This window comes from Stenella coeruleoalba (assembly GCF_951394435.1).
Source record: "Stenella coeruleoalba genome assembly, chromosome: 9".
NCBI lineage: Eukaryota > Metazoa > Chordata > Mammalia > Artiodactyla > Delphinidae > Stenella > Stenella coeruleoalba.
Genome location: NC_137155.1, coordinates 54789837 through 54806348, shown reverse-complemented (window position 1 = coordinate 54806348; position 16512 = coordinate 54789837). Strand labels below are relative to the sequence as shown.

At 40.0% G+C, this 16512-nt stretch overlaps 1 protein-coding gene across 4 annotated transcripts in view; it reads left to right on the top strand.

Annotated features, from left to right (window-relative positions):
• Positions 1 to 16512, top strand: part of OSBPL3 (oxysterol binding protein like 3) — a 206175-nt gene that overhangs the window by 64752 nt on the left and 124911 nt on the right. For 3 of the 4 annotated variants that reach the window (XM_079931187.1, XM_079931188.1, XM_079931185.1), the window contains exon 2: positions 15221 to 15265. The exons of the other annotated variant lie outside the window; for it this stretch is intronic. The gene's annotated coding sequence lies outside the window, so the exon portion shown is untranslated. The remainder of the gene's footprint in view (positions 1 to 15220; positions 15266 to 16512) is intronic. 4 annotated transcript variants of the gene reach the window in all.

The following is a 16512-nucleotide window of genomic DNA, read 5'->3' as shown; positions in this document are numbered from 1 at the left end:
CCGGACCGGGGCATGAACCCATGTCCCCTGCATCGGCAGGTGGACTCTCAACCACTGAGCCACCAGGGAAGCCCCTGTTTTATTATTTTTAATGGATGTCTTATAGGTTATTGTCTAAATATACAATAACTTATTTAACCAATTCTCTATCCAGAGTTTTGACTAGTACAAGCAACTTTGTGATGAGCAACCTTGTACATATTTTTCAAAAATATTTTATGTATTTTCTTATCTTAAAAAAGAAAGAGTCACTATAAGGTTCTTTTAAGTCATTTTCCAATGACTATATTTCAAGATCACGCGTTAAATAAAATGAGGCAAGCCTGTCCAGTGGGGATAATTAAGTGTCCTAGGTAGAAGGTATTTCAGCTCTTATAATTTCTGGCTTTTCCATCTGCCTGTTGCCAAGGATGAGGGGTGTTGAACCCTGCTCCAAGGAATAGAAGATATAAATGAAAGTGCTACCTAATTCAAACACAGGTCCTTACATTGCTTCTCAATGTAAGCGTAAAATATTTCTAGAAAAGATTCATTCAAAGGTAAGCTGCATGGCAAACTCAGTTTTAGTCTTTATTTCAAGGATAAAGCCATATGAGTAGTTATGCCAAATTTTCCTGTATTGTTCATCCAAATTTCTAATCGGATTTTGAGAAGACCAGCATGGACACAGGCTTCTTGAAACCATAATGTGCTTTACGTTACTTCTCAGTGATCAAGGGCAAAGATAGGTATGTTTTTGGCAAAGCAAATGTTAAATGAAGATTGTTTCCCTTTTGGGCCCTGCAGGTACCTTATACTCTAATAGTTGCTGAAGTTATTTTTTCTTGTTGCTGTTTTTTGACAACAGTTTTCATTTCACTTCTATTTTATTACTGACAATTATGTCTTTGATCCAAGGAACTCGGTTATTTGTCATTAAAGCTTCTAACTCAGACACATGAGAAGAATATAATGAAAACGTTATTGCTTCTCATATCCAGCAAAGAAGACTTACACTTGTCAGTAAGATTGGTGATAAGCATGCTGTGTTTATTTGTGTAATATTTGAATAAAAATTTGTTGAGGTAATTGATATTGGTGCTTTTCAAATGAGACCTGCATTGAAATGGTGAGATTTAACTTTTTACACATAAAAAACTTCTCTCACATGATCTTACTTTCTATCACTTTCACACTCTTACTTTTTTTTTTTTTTTTTTTTTTTGTGGTACGTGGGCCTCTCACTGTTATGGCCTCTCCCGTTGCGGAGCACAGGCTCCGGACGCACAGGCCTAGCGGCCATGGCTCACGGGCCCAGCTGCTCCGCGTCATGTGGGATCTTCCTGGACTGGGGCACGAACCCGTGTCCCCTGCATTGGCAGGCGGACTCTCAACCGCTGCGCCACCAGGGAAGCCCTCACACTCTTACTTTTGATTCCAGCTGAGAAAAATGGACTGTCTCTCATATTCTCTTTTTAGAGCAATTACACATATGGTCTGCCTTTTCTCATCAGCCCCATTGCATTCTGTCCTTTCCTTCTTTTAAACTTTGCTTTTCTCATTTTATCCGTGGAGCTATTTACAGACTGAACCAATGTAATGCCAACAAACCTTAGAATTTATTGTTTTACCCTTTCTATTTATGCCATTTGTAACTCTTACATATATTTTTGTATAGGTATCTTTGGCTGAAATTCCAAATTTTGATAGCAAAAGCAGGTAGTTATTAACTTTATGAATTACCCATCTGTTTCTTTTCTTTTCTCATAACTAATTATGTAACCATTGACCTCGGATAAGAACTGGGAGCATTTGCAAATACTTGCCTAAACTGGAATTTAAAATAAATGAATTACGGAAAAGCAAATTTTCTTTTGCATACCATCCTTAAAATTTTGCTCAACTATTAGTTTTCTTTGGGAACAGAAGTATAATCAGAAATATCATTGACAACCTAAGTGTTCTGTATTGTGGGGTAAAACTAGTTTGGGTTTTTAGAGTGGCCTATGCTTGTCAGCGTCTTTATAGTTTTCTTTATGTTTTTCTTCTCCTTTACATGTTCTGCTTCTTTTAAACTATTCATAAACTTCAGATGCTGTTTTGCCCATGAAAATTTTCGGTAAATTTTGGAAGTAAATCAGAGTCAATTGAGAGAGAGAATGTTCTAAAGGTCTGTGTTTGCATGGTTGCTTTTTGCCTTCACGTGTCAGTTGCTTTTGAACTCTGGGACAGTGTTAATAAATTGTCAAGCTGAATCGCCTCATATTTGACTCCCTTTTTGGGAGTTTGCAGATGGTACTAATGAGCTTTCCCTCCTTGAACACGTGTAATGAATGTCCTCTTTATTCTCCATTTTAAACCTGAGCTGTGAAACCCCCTCTCAGCTGGGCCCAATTCTGCAGGCAGCTGCCTGCCTGGCCTGTTATTACTCCAGGAATCATTGCTGGCCTTATTAAACTATTTTGGGTAGCAGCCTTTCCATTCTCCTCCCATGAACCATGAAGGCTGGAGCTGCTGCAGCAGCATAGTCCCAGTGTGGAATCGGAATGTGAAGGAAGGAAGGGTCACTGGTTTGTAATAGAGCATCCTACCTTACGGAACAGTAGGGTGGCTGCCCATTGAGGCCACTTGGTGTCTTGACATTTTTCTTTTGTTTTTCAAAAGAAAAGTTTTATTTTTGAATATCTAGCATTTAAACTGCTTGAGTGTAAGGCAGTTTGGTCTCCCTACCCCCAACCCCCTTTTCTTTCACTTTCTCTAGCATGTCCATGATCCTGATTTGGGTTGGTAGTCTCCTTGCTCTTGTATTCTGAACTGCCTCAGATCCGTAGACCCACAGTGCAAACCTTGACCAGGAAAGGCAGCATAACACAGTGGATAAGGAGGAGGCCCCCAGTCAGACACGCCTGCATTTGAATCTCAGCAATGGTGGGCAAATGACCTCCTTTAGGTTGAAATAGGCAAAGTGTGGCCAACCTCACAGGCTGTTATAGGGATGAAGATAAGACATGTAAGAACTAGTTAATGGGAAAACTGACCACTGGTCAGCAGGGGAAGTCCTCAGACCCAAGGAGGTTGTGCTTGCCTGATGGCACATAGCTCTACATGGACAAGCAAGGGTGAGAACTCAGCTTTTCTAACTCCGAGTCCAATGTGTTTCCATTATACCACATAACTTCCCCATGTGTTATTGGTTCAGGGCCATATTTGAACTGTTCTCAGCCTTATTGATGGAGGTATTTGTCATTCATCAGAAAATACTTTTTCCATAAGCTGCTGTTTTGTACTTCTCTTCATTTCCTAACCCCTTAAAAAAGAAAGATAGCACACAACGTATTAGCTTCCTGTTGCTGCTGTTACAAACTAAATTGTTTTAAGCCACAATTTTAGTGGCTTAAAACCACTAAATACAATAAATATTTATTCCCTTACAGTTCTGGAGGTCAAAAGTCTAAGGAGTCTAAAGTCAAAGCATCAGCAGGGCTGTACTCTTCCTGGAGGCTCATGTGGAAAACCTTCTTCTTTGCTTTCTCTACCTTCTCGAGGCTGCCTGCGTTCCTTGGCTCAAGGTCCCACATCACATCTCCTTTTCCATCATCACATCTCATTACATTGCATTCTACTAACTCTGATCTCCTGCTTCTTTCTCATAAGGACCCTGTGATTACACTTGCCCCTCATGGGTAATCCTGGATAATCCATCTCCAGGGCTTTAACTTAATAATATCTCTGCAAAGTCCTTTTCGCCATAAAAGGTAACATCCACTGGTTCCATGGATTAGGATGTGGATGTATTTGGGGGCCATTTTTCTACCTACTACAGACAGACACCTGCCTTACGACCCAGGATTCCCAGACTCCTTCTTTTTCACCTCTAGTTCTGAATGTTTCCAAATTAAGTCACATTTACCAGTCTGCTCACATACATTTTTGCTAGCCATTTACTCTCCTCCCTCTGTGTCCCATAAGGAGTTTCTTCTTTTAGACTAGACCTATTCTAGAAATGGGAGGCACTGACACCACCCACTCAGATGACTGCTCATACTTCTCAGCAGTGGTTGGGGAATGTATTTCTGGGAGCATTTCCACAGCCCACTTTGTACCTCGGAACATGTGCTTCCTGTGAGAATGTTAAGTAATTTTTGGAATTTACAAAAGTCAAGTTCAGATTCTACCATGTATGTATTTGGGATTTGGATTAGGAGGGATTTGCCTGCCTCTGTTTGGATATAGGTCATATTTGAATTATTGTTAGCAGAAATATCGTTGGTGAATTTGTTTAATCAGGGGTCCTTCTAAACCTAGGGTCCCTTAAAGTTTCCATGGAAGGCCTTCATGGAGCTAGATCTCTTGGGGCTGTGAAAAGCCATATGATTGTTTTTCTGGAAAGACTGGACCATACCTCTCATTAGATTTTTAAAGAAGTTAGTGACCCAGGAAAGGTTAATGACAAACTGAATTGATGGTGGGTGGATTGCTTTCCATTTCCCCAATAGGTAAAAGGACCTTGGAAGTACACTGCATATATTTTTTCACATGTAATGTGATCTTTTTTTTAGCTGCAACTCAACTTTCCCCATTCATATTGAAATAGACATCCCACTGAAGCCCATGTCTTTTTTGCTGTCAGCAATAAAAGTTTTATTCTATTTCTGCTGGCATATACTGAGATATCTTTGGAACGAGATTTGGGAAACCTTTGTTAAGTGTAATCTGTTTCTTAGATAGGCAATATATAATTCGTTTAGACAGGAATTGAAGATAAAAAGTGTTGTTCCCCCACCACCACCCCCAAACCCCCCTGAACACCAGATGTTTCATTGGCATTTTTTTCCAGCACATATTTGTTTGGAACTGAAAACTAATTTCCTTTAATGTCTTGTCATGCCTTTCCCTCTCACCTTTGATCACCGTTTACCCTTTCTTCTGACTCCTTAAGTTTCCTCATAAAGAATGTGTGGTATTTTCCTACCTTTATCATTAACTTTGCCTCACCTTGCCTTATGGGAACCCAAAGGATGAGGACTAACTTGGAATTTGCTTAGTTTCCATACGTTGCTAGATGTGTGAAGCTTAACAAGAGTAAAGGAGTATTGTGTATGCATAAGGCAAAATAGCGAGTGAAACCCAATGATTTGCTGTTTGATTCACTCCATACAATTTAAAGCTTAGTGAGTAAAACATAAATGACCAAAGGGGATTATTTATGCTTCCTGAATCATAAAGGTTTTTTAAAAACAGGTGCAATTTGGAATTAAGCTCTGATGACTGTGAAAGGGAGTTTAAGCTTCACTGATTTGGCAGAGCAGATCCGATGTACCAGGCAGAGGAGGGAGCCTTACATTAAATAAAATCTCCTTTCTTGATGAGTTCTTCTTCCTTTTTTTGTTTGTTTGTTAATGTGTGGTGTTTTGAGAGAGTTATTCCTTTGGCATTAAATAGGATATATACAAAACCTCTTTGAAAACTTTGGGACATTATGCAAAAATAATGCTTAACTATTATGAAAGGAATATGTTGCTTTCGACAGAACTCATTTATGTTCATTTTTGTTTAGAACAAAAATATAAGTCTCACTGGGTCTGACTTAACCACTTTATCGCTAGGAAAACATTGAGGTCAGGATAGGTGGTCTTTATAGCATCATGCAACTATTTAGTGACAAAGTTGGTGATAAAATTCAAGACTCCAGAAACGGACCCAGTGATCTTTTATTATATCATATTGCTTGTGTTCTATAGAAAGAGGAAAAGGTTGAAAGTTGAAGGACATAGATTTCATAATCTTGTAAATGAAACCACAGTGAGGTAGACCTGCACACCCACCAGCATGGCTGAAACTTATTATACGTTGGCTTGGATCTGGGGCAGCTGGAGCTGTCAGCATGGCTGGTGGGTTGGCTGGGGGGAGTGTAAAAAGGCACAGCCACATGGAGAGCAACTGGCAGTTTCTAACATTAAACACACTTCCCTTCAGCCTAACAGTTCTGCTCCTATGCATTTGCCCAAGAAAGACCTCTATACAGCTGTTCATAGCAGCTTTGTTAGAACCACTAAAAGCTGGAAACAGCCCATATGTTCATCAACTGGTAAAGAGACAAATTGTGGTATATTTATTTATTCCATGGAATACTACTCATCAGTGGAAAAGAAGGGACCACTGATATAAGCAACATCGTGGCTGAAACTCAGAAACATTGTTGAGAGAAAGAAGCAGAAACAAAAAGAGCATATTCTGCATGATTCCATTTACATGAAGTCCTGAAACAGACAAGATTAATCCTAGTGATAGAAATCAGAGGTGGGAGTGTGGGAGTTGACTGCAAAAGGGCATGAGGATACTTTCTGGGCGGGGGAAGTATTCTATATGTTGCTTGAAGTGGTGGTCATATAGGCATATACATTTGTCCAAACTCATCAAAGTGTACATTATAAGGGGGCATTTTATTGTATGTAAATTATTCCTCAATAAAGTGATTTTTTAAAGGGACAGGACAATGAGAAGTTAAGGTACTGAACAGCAAAGCACAGATGGTATAAAGCATAAAATATTTTTACCATGCCATTGAATTTTCTCTGGTCCCATTTTCTCTCTCAGAATTGTGGTCCTTCTGTTACTGTCCCCTTGCCACTTGTCTGAGAACACATATAACTACAAGCCAGCATACCATTGTGGAAAAAACTGAACAACTTGCCCGTGCACATTTCCACGAGCGAGTTTCTTCTGTGCTTGAGGATACTTTGCCAACTTAAACAGTAATCATGGGAATCATTTAGAGCTTCCATTATTAATTCTTCCTTAGTTACCAGAATTTCACCAGCATAACTATATATGCAAATAAAATAATACCCAGAGAAATGCCAAGTGTTTTTCTGTTCTCTAGGAGGAAGTTTAGAGGATTTGTAGACTGAGTAGATTGAATTTATAGCCATATTCTCTGCTAGAAAAATCTAAAAATAAAAACGTTGGCGTCCCAGTTGGTGTTCTGAGTCATATTTTAAATCCTGTAAGCCTGTAGCTTTGCAAAATGCTATTCAGAAATCTCTAAACTGCATATACAATATATCTTCGTCTTGCCAACTCCCCTGCCAGCTTCTTTCAGAGATTTCTTTCATCAATATCTAAGGCTGGAATTGAAGTCATGTGGTTCCCCTTGAAATAAGTTCTGGACATAAGATGAGAGCAGCGTTGCTTCTAACTGAATCAAAGATTCCCAAGAGCTTTCTCTTTAGTGTACTTGAGGATTATTACGTAACTCTTAGAACCCAAGGCACACAATGGAGAATCTAATTGAGTAAAAATTAGTGATTATATTCACTCAGGTTTTCTTTTGCTCAACTAAAACAAGATAATGTCATCAGTATTCCTCGTTATAGTTTTGGCTACACTGCCTTCACATGGTGCATTTATTAGTTAGTTCACTGGAAATTTATTAAGTACCAACCGTATGACAAGTATTTTGTGAGGCTACAGGGTATGAAGATGAAAAAGAACAGTGTCTTCCCTCCAGGAGCTTACAATTCAGTAAGGAGACAGACATGCAAACAGAATTTTTCTTTGTATTAAATACAGTTGCTAGAATAAAGTATGTGCAAGGGCAGCTTGGTGTGTGCCAGCCTGGGAATGTTAAGTCCATTTGATCTAATGTGTCATTTAAAGCCAGTGTTTCTTTATTGATTTTCTATCTAGAAGATTTATCCATTAATGTAGTGGGGTATTAAAGTCTCCTACTGTTATTGTGTTACTGTCTCTTTTTCCCTTTAGGTCTGTTAATACTTGCTTTATATATTTAGGTGTCCCTATGCTGGGTGCATAAACATTTACAAATATCATATCCTCTTGTTGGATTGACCCCTTTATCACTGCGTAATGATTTTCTTTGTCTCTTATTACAGCCTTTGTCTTAAAGTCTGTTTTGTCTGATATAAGTATTGCTACCCCAGCTTTCTTTTGGTTTCTGTTTGCATGGAGTATCTTTTTCCATCCCTTCACTTTCAGTCTGTGTGTGTCCTTGCATACGAAGTGAGTGTCTTGTAGACAGAGTAATGATGGGTCTTTTTTTTTTTTTAATTCATTGTGCCATGCCACTCTGTGTCTTTTGATTGGATAATTTATTCCATTTGCATTCAAAATAATTATTGATAGGTATGTACTTATTGCCGGTTTGTTAATTCTGTTCTGGCTGTTCTGTAATTCCTTTGTTCCTTTTTTCTTCTCTTGCTCTCTTACTTTGTGATTTGATGATTTTCTGTAGTAGTGTGCTGATACTCCTTTCTCTTTTTCTTTTGTGTGTCTGGGAATGTTAGGGAGGAGTGGATAGAAAGCGTCATTAGAGCTGCAACCTCAAGAGGGACTACTCTGCCATGTGTGCATTGGGGGCAGGGCGGCTGCTGCAAAGGCTCAGGGGCGGTTTGTGGGGAACTGCAAGTGGATTAGTGTTGCTGGAAGGTGAAATGTGAGGTGGATAGTTACGGGAATCAAGCCTCGTGTGTAGCACAGAAGACCAGAGACTTCCTTTTGTAAGTCTGTAGCTCTCAATCCTGTGCATTTTAGTCATCTGGAAGGATTTTTAAAAAATGTTTTTACCCAGGACTGTTGAATTGCCATCTTCAGGAAGAGGATGTGAGTGTGCATTTTGTTTTTTAAATATCCATGGATGGGACTTCCCTGGTGGTCCAGTGGTTAGGATTCCAGGCTTTCACTGCTGTGGCCTGGGTTCAATCCCTGTTCAGGGAACTGAGATCCCACAAGCTGTGCGTGGTGGCACAGTCTAAAATGAAATGAAATGAAATGAAATAAATCTATGGATGATTCTGGTTTGCAGCCAGACATCTATTATTTGTAGGTAATAAGTGAACACTGAAAAAATTTGAACAGGGGCATGACATGACCTGACTTGTTCAAACTGCAGGCTAGAGAGCTTTTTATGAACTGTTGTCCACTGCTTCTGTAGCTGAAAATAGGTCGCTATCATTTTCCTCAATTCAGATTACACTTAGGCGGTAATTGTTCTAGATATAAAGAAATAATAGGTTCTGGTTACCACTGCATACCAATCCCTGTTATAGGAGCACATCTAGTAATTGTGTCTTCCTCTTCATCACACAAGTGCAAAACTGAGGGCTGATAAGGTTTCCCTCCGGAGCTATTTAAGGATCACTTTGATGAAACAGAATAAGCTTTTTATCTTTCTAACTCCAGCTCTGCCATCCTGTCTTAGAAGTGATCCACGGAATCCAAAACAGTTATTCTGCTCAACCTTTCCATGTCACAAAGGTGGGTACAGTAATGGCTGTGAAGTTGGACTTGTCCACCCAGCCAGCTCTCTGAACTGTAACCACAGTAAAGTGTAAAGGAGGAAGCCTGACTTAAACACACCGTTAGGAGAAACCCACCTCTCTTCCCGCTTTTCTCCTCCTGGATGTAACCCAGTGATACTGTTTGCTACAAACAGTGATAGAGAAAGGCAGTGATACGTTCCCATCTGAATGGGGACCCTGAATGCATTTGTAGCTCTGAGAAGCTGGAGATAGCTCTTGCAGGGAGGGATTTCTACCTCAGGAGTTTAACTTGGAAGGAAAGCCATCCTTGTAGAACTCATTTGAGACATTCAGTACCTCTCCCTTCAAGCAGGCCTGCCTACTGGCCATTTGGAAGGAAGAAAGTTTTTGTTGTGAATTGAGAGGCCCGGCCAGGAGAGATGTGGAGACCATCTTGGGTCTTAGAGTATTTGGGCTGGAATTGGACTATTTCTTCTGTTCTTGAAAAGGTGTCTGGCCACATATTACTATAGGTGGGCATCCTTCCTAGTGTTCCAAGGTCCAGACAGCAATTAACAAAGTCAGGTAAATATACCGACCTCACCTTCTCCGCACGCTTCTGGGATTTATGTTAAAAGGGGAAACCGAGGGGAGTTTGTTATGGTAGCCATAGGTCAGTGAAAGGCCTACCAGGATAATTTCTGACTCAGCTGTTGGTTTCTGTGTTCATATATATGGAATTTAAAACACCACACTCTGTATTCATGCCATTTAGTAATCTTTAATAACATTTTTTGAGCGTTCATTATATGTATGGGTTCACGGTGCTCTTATGTTATAAATATCCGAAGACATATATAAAAGTGATACATTTTTATGCCCCCTCCCTTGTCCCTTTGCATATACATACATATGCACATAAAAAAGAAGTGAGAAAGAGAATCTTTATAGCTGATTTGTATCATCCTTAAAGAAAGGAAACAACCAACCAGCTTGTGACAGGACAGCTCTGATTCCTAAGCAGAACCTTGAGCAGCACAGTCATAGATCTAAATATCCTGGGAGAAAGGGGATCTTTTTGGACATGGAACAGTCTTCTGACCACCATCAGGTTGGTGAATGCTCAGATAGGCCTCGGGGCAGCTGATTAAGCTGGAGATCCTTGACATTGTCAAAACATTTAAAAATGGAATTGGCTGACTCAGAAAGTCATAAGTTGCCCAGCAGAGTATCCACACCAGTTAAACCCAGCCTGACACAAGGTAGGCTGGCACTGAGGAAATGTTAGGAAATTAATGTCAGAGTGACAATATTAACAAGAGCTTAACTGGGTGACCTTGCTTCTTCAAGTTGGCAGTTCTGTGTAGGAATCCACACTGGATACTACAGTAATAGGAAAGTTACGACTCGAGAAAAACAAGTACAAAAGTGTAAGGGGTAGACTCTTACTACTCCCCCTACCATTTGATTTTAAGTGATTAAATATATCATCTTGAATATATTCTCATTATAAAAACGTTGAAACTACAGAAAATTAATAAGCAAAAGAGAGGGAAAAACCCCCTTTGATTTGCCATCCAAATGTAGCCCCTATTATCTCTTTGAGCATTTCCTGTGATTTTTATTTTCAATGTGCACTTTTATACTTAGTATTTTTCTTTAAACACGAATAATTGACATGTTATATTCTTCACAAATATCTTTAGAAGCAATATTATTTATTGTATAAAATAATATATTCTAGTCCTAATTTGCTCAACTTATCCTCTAATGTTGGGCATTAAGGTTGTATCCACTTCTCGCCTGTTATGAACCTTGAGTAAGATTCATAATAGGGTAAGACTATTTTATAGCATTTTGATAACAGTCATTAAATAGGTTTCCCAAACATTTTTATTTATTTATGCCGCTCTCAGCAATATGTGTCAAAATCTGCCAATCCCCCCTCTCGTTGGGTTTTGATACTTGAAATTACTTTCTTATTTCATAGGTGAAAAATAGTATCTCAAGCTGGATCAGGAAAGGGGGGATTTTATTGGACTGATGCAGGCGTAGCTCACAGAGCCCTTGGGCAGGAAGCTAGAGGCACAGCTGGAACTTGGCAGGGCCTCAGACACAGCAGAGATCCATCCGGTCCTCCATTCTCCCCACCAGACCGCCCACCCCCGCTGGCCTCCCCATCTGATTTGTCTCTCTGTGCATCTGTTACTTGGCTTCTAGCTCTGTCTCACTGCATGTGTGTGTTGTCTGTTTGTCTTCCTGTGTGTCTCGCTCTGCCTTTCTCTGTGTCTCTGGTTTGCCCATCTCTGTCTACAGGCCCTGCCATTCTGCTTTCCCTGCTTTTTCCCTCTCATCTCTGCTTCCCAGCACCTGGTGAAAAATAGCACCTCCCCCCAGCCCCCCGACCCCTGTCCCCGGCGGTCCCACTTGTCTTTAAGTTCAGTGGCCGTCAGAGGCTGCCTTGATCCCTGTGTCTACTTATGAATTCTGGACAAAGAGAATCTGGTTGGCTCAGCTTGGTCAGTGCAGTGGCTGCCCTTGGTTTGGGTCATCCCAGTGGCCAGGGAGGGGCAGGGCACGGGGCGAGGCTGGTTCTCAGAGAGAAGGGTGCTGAGGAGAGGAGCCCTGTTGTAAGTGCCTGTACTAAGACTGTAGTCCTGACCCCCCAGACATGATGAGCTGCCTTCTGCAAGTGTGCCCTGTGTTCTTTTGTGGGCCTATTAAAGAAAGAAGTGAGATTAGTGAAGACCCTTTCTTGATAGATAATCTATCACGATTGACAGAAACTATCTTCTAGGAATGTATTTGCTGTCCCTAAGGTGAGCAATTGGCTTAATTGGTCCCTCTCTGATACTGTGTGTGTGTGAAGGGGGTGTGGAGCAATACTGCAGAGTACCCTGATGGTCACACTTGTATGTTTGCTTTTTCTTCTGGTTCTAAAACTGTCACTCAACCCTTCCTTCCCCACCCCACTCCCTTTTCTGTACTGACCCTAAGGTAATAAGCAAACTTTGAATTCAGAATTAGCCCTGTGGTTTTCTGTAAGGAGGATGATCCATCACTTTCACCCAAGAAACTCTGGGTCAGTGAGAGTGTGGCTGGTTGGTAGAGGAGGAACAGAGATCCTTGACCTGAAATTCTGAAGCAGGACTGGAGAATGAAGCACAAATAGCAGGGTTGACAGCAAGGCTGTGAATCAGAACCAGGTGGTCAGGCTAGAATGAGGTCAGACTGAGGATGGGGCTTGAGCCAGTAGCTCAGTGTAAGTCTGAGGAGGGCCGGAGGAGGGACAATGAGATGACGGGAGGGGGCTAGGGAGGGCGTCTCGAGTTATTACACGCTCCCGGTTCTCATTTGGGGTTTACTGTAATGATGACTCACATAATGCATTCCGTTTCGATTGTTTAATGGGTGACATGTATTTGTGAAACCACATTCTGAAGGCACCAAGGTATCCACTGAAAATTTAATTTCCTTCCTACTCTGGTCACTCAGCCACACAATTCCCTGGGCGAGAATGATTCCCTGGTTAAGGAAATTGAGGCACAAAGAGGCAGATTGCTCAAGGTCACTATCACAGTGTATGTAAGTTATTCTAAGGTATTTTTTAAAATAAATTACATCCACAATACTAATGAAGTTAAAGGTACAGAGATCCCACACGTCTTTGAGGTGCCCACTATGTACAGCCTCTGTGCTGGGTGTAGGACACAAGGGTGATGAAAAACAGAATTGTATAGACCACAAGAGACATTGAGAAGTTGCTGAAAGTCACTACTTTTCATGTATCTTCCCTATGAAATACATTTTTTTAAAAATCCAGTAATTTGACTTTCTGTATGCATGCTGTATTTCAACTAAAAAATATTTTTTAAAATTCTGTAATGAGAAGTCTTGTTTGCTTTCACTTCTGGATAAGCAGACACTTACTGAAATTAAAACTTTGGGAGAGCAGCAAAAAGCCACAGGCCCTCGCAGTCACAGAGAGATCCCCTGTGAAGGATTCATATGTCTGAATGGGAGTGGGGTGGGTTTCCCATGTGGCCCAGGGCCTGTTTGTTCACCAGTTTAGGATATCTGGGGAAGGACAAGACCAGAAAGTGTGCACCCTATTTCCCCATGCTGCAGCCGGGGCACTGCCACTGTTGAGCTACATTAGGAGTTGAACTTGGAAGACATTTTCCCCCTCTAGGAAGTGCCATCAACTTTCTGCTTCACATGCATTGCATTGGTCTCCCTGGTCTCACCTGGGTCTGTGACCACAAACTAACAGATTTCTATGAGAAAATGTGTTTCAAGTTTCAAACAGCTGATTTATAACTACCTTTTGGGAATATAACCTCTCAAAATTTGGAATTATCTGTGATTGCTCCATCTATCTTGCTCTTTTGACTGCAGACAATGAATTGCAGGCTTTTCATTAGCTTGGGTGGTTCTTTTGACTTGTGATGGGTTGGTCTGTGTGAGTATGTGTGTACACGTGCATGTCTATCTTAACCTACATGGTGGTATTTCTGAGAATTAGAGATGTAGTAACTTTTTTTTTTTTTTAAATGTGGGCCTGAGTCATTGCTAAATGTAAAGCAAGCATACAGATCAAAGATCAACCAACCGTTTTGGAGCTTCAAGGTCAGTTTAACGTCACATCCAGATTTGAGCTTGAAGGTCATCATTTTAACATCATGTCCAGATTTGGCTTTTAGTCATTCTGTAAGGGTTTTAATTAGACCCCTGATTGCTTGTAAATAGGCCCTCAGTGACCTAAGCCAGTACTGCCTACCATGATAGAAGAAAGCCTTTGAGGTCTTGGAGGACCCATGTTTCATTTGTGGATATGATTGTCAACAGCCTCTCAGAAGAGGAGTCTCCACAATCTGTTTGTGAGTTCTAGGATGACTAATGTGGCAGCCAGGATTGACAAGTCTTGACATAATTCATATTGGTGTTTCCATGTGTTGGAGTTGACTTTGACCTTTGACTTGCTATTTCATTCTTTCCTTTCCATGAGGTCACTAGAGCATATGGATTCTGAAGACTTTATAGAGCCCAATCTGAAGTTATAGGCTCCCACGTTGATATAATTTTGTTTGTTTTCAGTTGAGTATGCTATTTTAGTCATGGTGGAGTTCTCAGAACTTTCCTATTGAAGTTTATTTATCTTTCAGTGCACAGAATAGTTCTTTATTTTTTGAATCTTAGGACTAGATCCTGGTGTTACATATCTGATTCAGCAAAAGTAGATTCACCTCAATGCCAGTGGGTTTTGTGGGAGAAAATAGATAACTAATATCAGATTCTATTTGATTCAAAGATTATTTTTAGGAGGGTAAGATATTTTTTATTGATATATTATTCACATACCACAAAATTCACCCTTTTAGAGTATATAAGTTTATCATACTAAGTGAAGTAAGCCAGACAGAGAAAGACAAATATCATATGATATCACTTATATGTAGAATCCAGAGTATATAAGTCAGTGATATATTTTTTAGTACATTCACAAAATTGTGCAACTGGAATTAGTTCTAGAACATTTCCATCATCCTCAAAACAAATCCCAAGCCCAGGCAAACACTTATCTACTTCCTGTCTTTATAGATTTGCTTATTCTGGGCATTTCATATAAATGGAGTCATACAATATGTGGCCTTTTTTATCTGGCTTCCTTCACTTAGCATAATATTTTCTTTTTCTTTTTTTTGGTCATACTGCATAGCATGTAGGATCTTAGTTCCCCAACCAGGGATCAAACATGAGCCCCCTGCATTGGAAGCTCGGAGTCTTAACCACTGGACCACCAGGGAAGTCCCTAGCATGATGTTTTCAAGGTTCACCCACATTGTAGCTTGACTCAATGTTTCATTCCCTTTTGTAGCTGAATAATATTTCATTGTATGGTATCTTAGTCCAAGCTGCCATAAGAAATTACCATAGATTGGGTGACTTAAACAACAAACATTTATTTCTTACTGTTCTAGAGGCTGGGAGGCCCAAGGACCAGGTGCCTGCAGATCTGCTGTCTGGTAAGCACCCCTTTCCTGGTTTGTATGTGGCTATCTTTTTGTTGTATCCTCACGTGGCTGAGAGCAGAGACAGGAAGCAAGCCTAAGGTCACTAATCCCATTCATGAGGGCTCCACCCTCATGACTTAATTACCTCCCAGTGGCCCCATCTCCAAATACCATCACATTGGGGATTAGGCTTCAATATATGAATTCTGGGACTACACAATCAATCAGTCCATACCATACAGAGATTTTATTTTTGTTTATCCATTTATCGGTTGATAGATTTTGGGGTTTTTCTACCTTTTAACTATTATGAATTCTGCTGCTGTGAATATTCTTGTGCAAGTTTTTGTGTGGACATACATCTTCAAGTTTCTTGGGTATATACCTAGGAGTGGTATTGCTGCCTCATATGGTAACTGCATTTAATATTTTGAGGAACTGACAGACTGTTTTTCAAAGTATACATAGCCACCAAAGAGCATGAAAGTTTCAATTTCTCAACATCCTTGCTAACCACTGTTATTGTCTGCCTTTTTGTTTGCTTCTCTCTCTCTCTTTTTTTTTTAAATTTATTTTTTTATTGGAGTATAACTGCTTTACAATGGTGTGTTAGTTTCTCCTTTAGAACAAAGTGAATCAGTTATACATATACATATGTTCCCATATCTCTTCCCTCTTGAGTCTCCCTCCCTCCCACCCTCCCTATCCCACCCCTCCAGGCGGTTCTCTCTTTTTTTTTTTTTTTTGTAATTTTGGTTTGCATTTCTTTCATGGTTAATGATGTTAAGCATGTTTTTTCATCTGCTTATTGACCACCTGTGTGTCTTCCTTGGAGAAATGTCTATTCAAGCTCTTTGCCCGCTTAAAAAATTGAGTTATTTTTTCATTGTTGGGTTGTAAGAATTATTTCTATACTCTAAATAATAGACCCATATCAACTATATGATTTGCAAGTATTTTCTCCTGTTCTTGGCTTGTCTTTTCATTCTCTTAATTTTATCCTTTGAAGCATGAAGTTTTTAATTGTAATAAAGTCCAACTTCCTATTTTCTTTTCTTTGTTGCTTTTGCTTTAGGTGTCATATCTGAGACTCTGACCTAATCCAAGATCAGGAAAATTTACCCTTGTGTTTTCTTTTAAAGGTTTTATAGTCTTAGCTTTTACATTTAGGACTTCGGTCAATTTTGGGTGAATTTTTGTATGTAGTATGAAGTAGGGTTCAACTTCCTCCTTTTGCATGTGAATATCTCCTTTTCCCA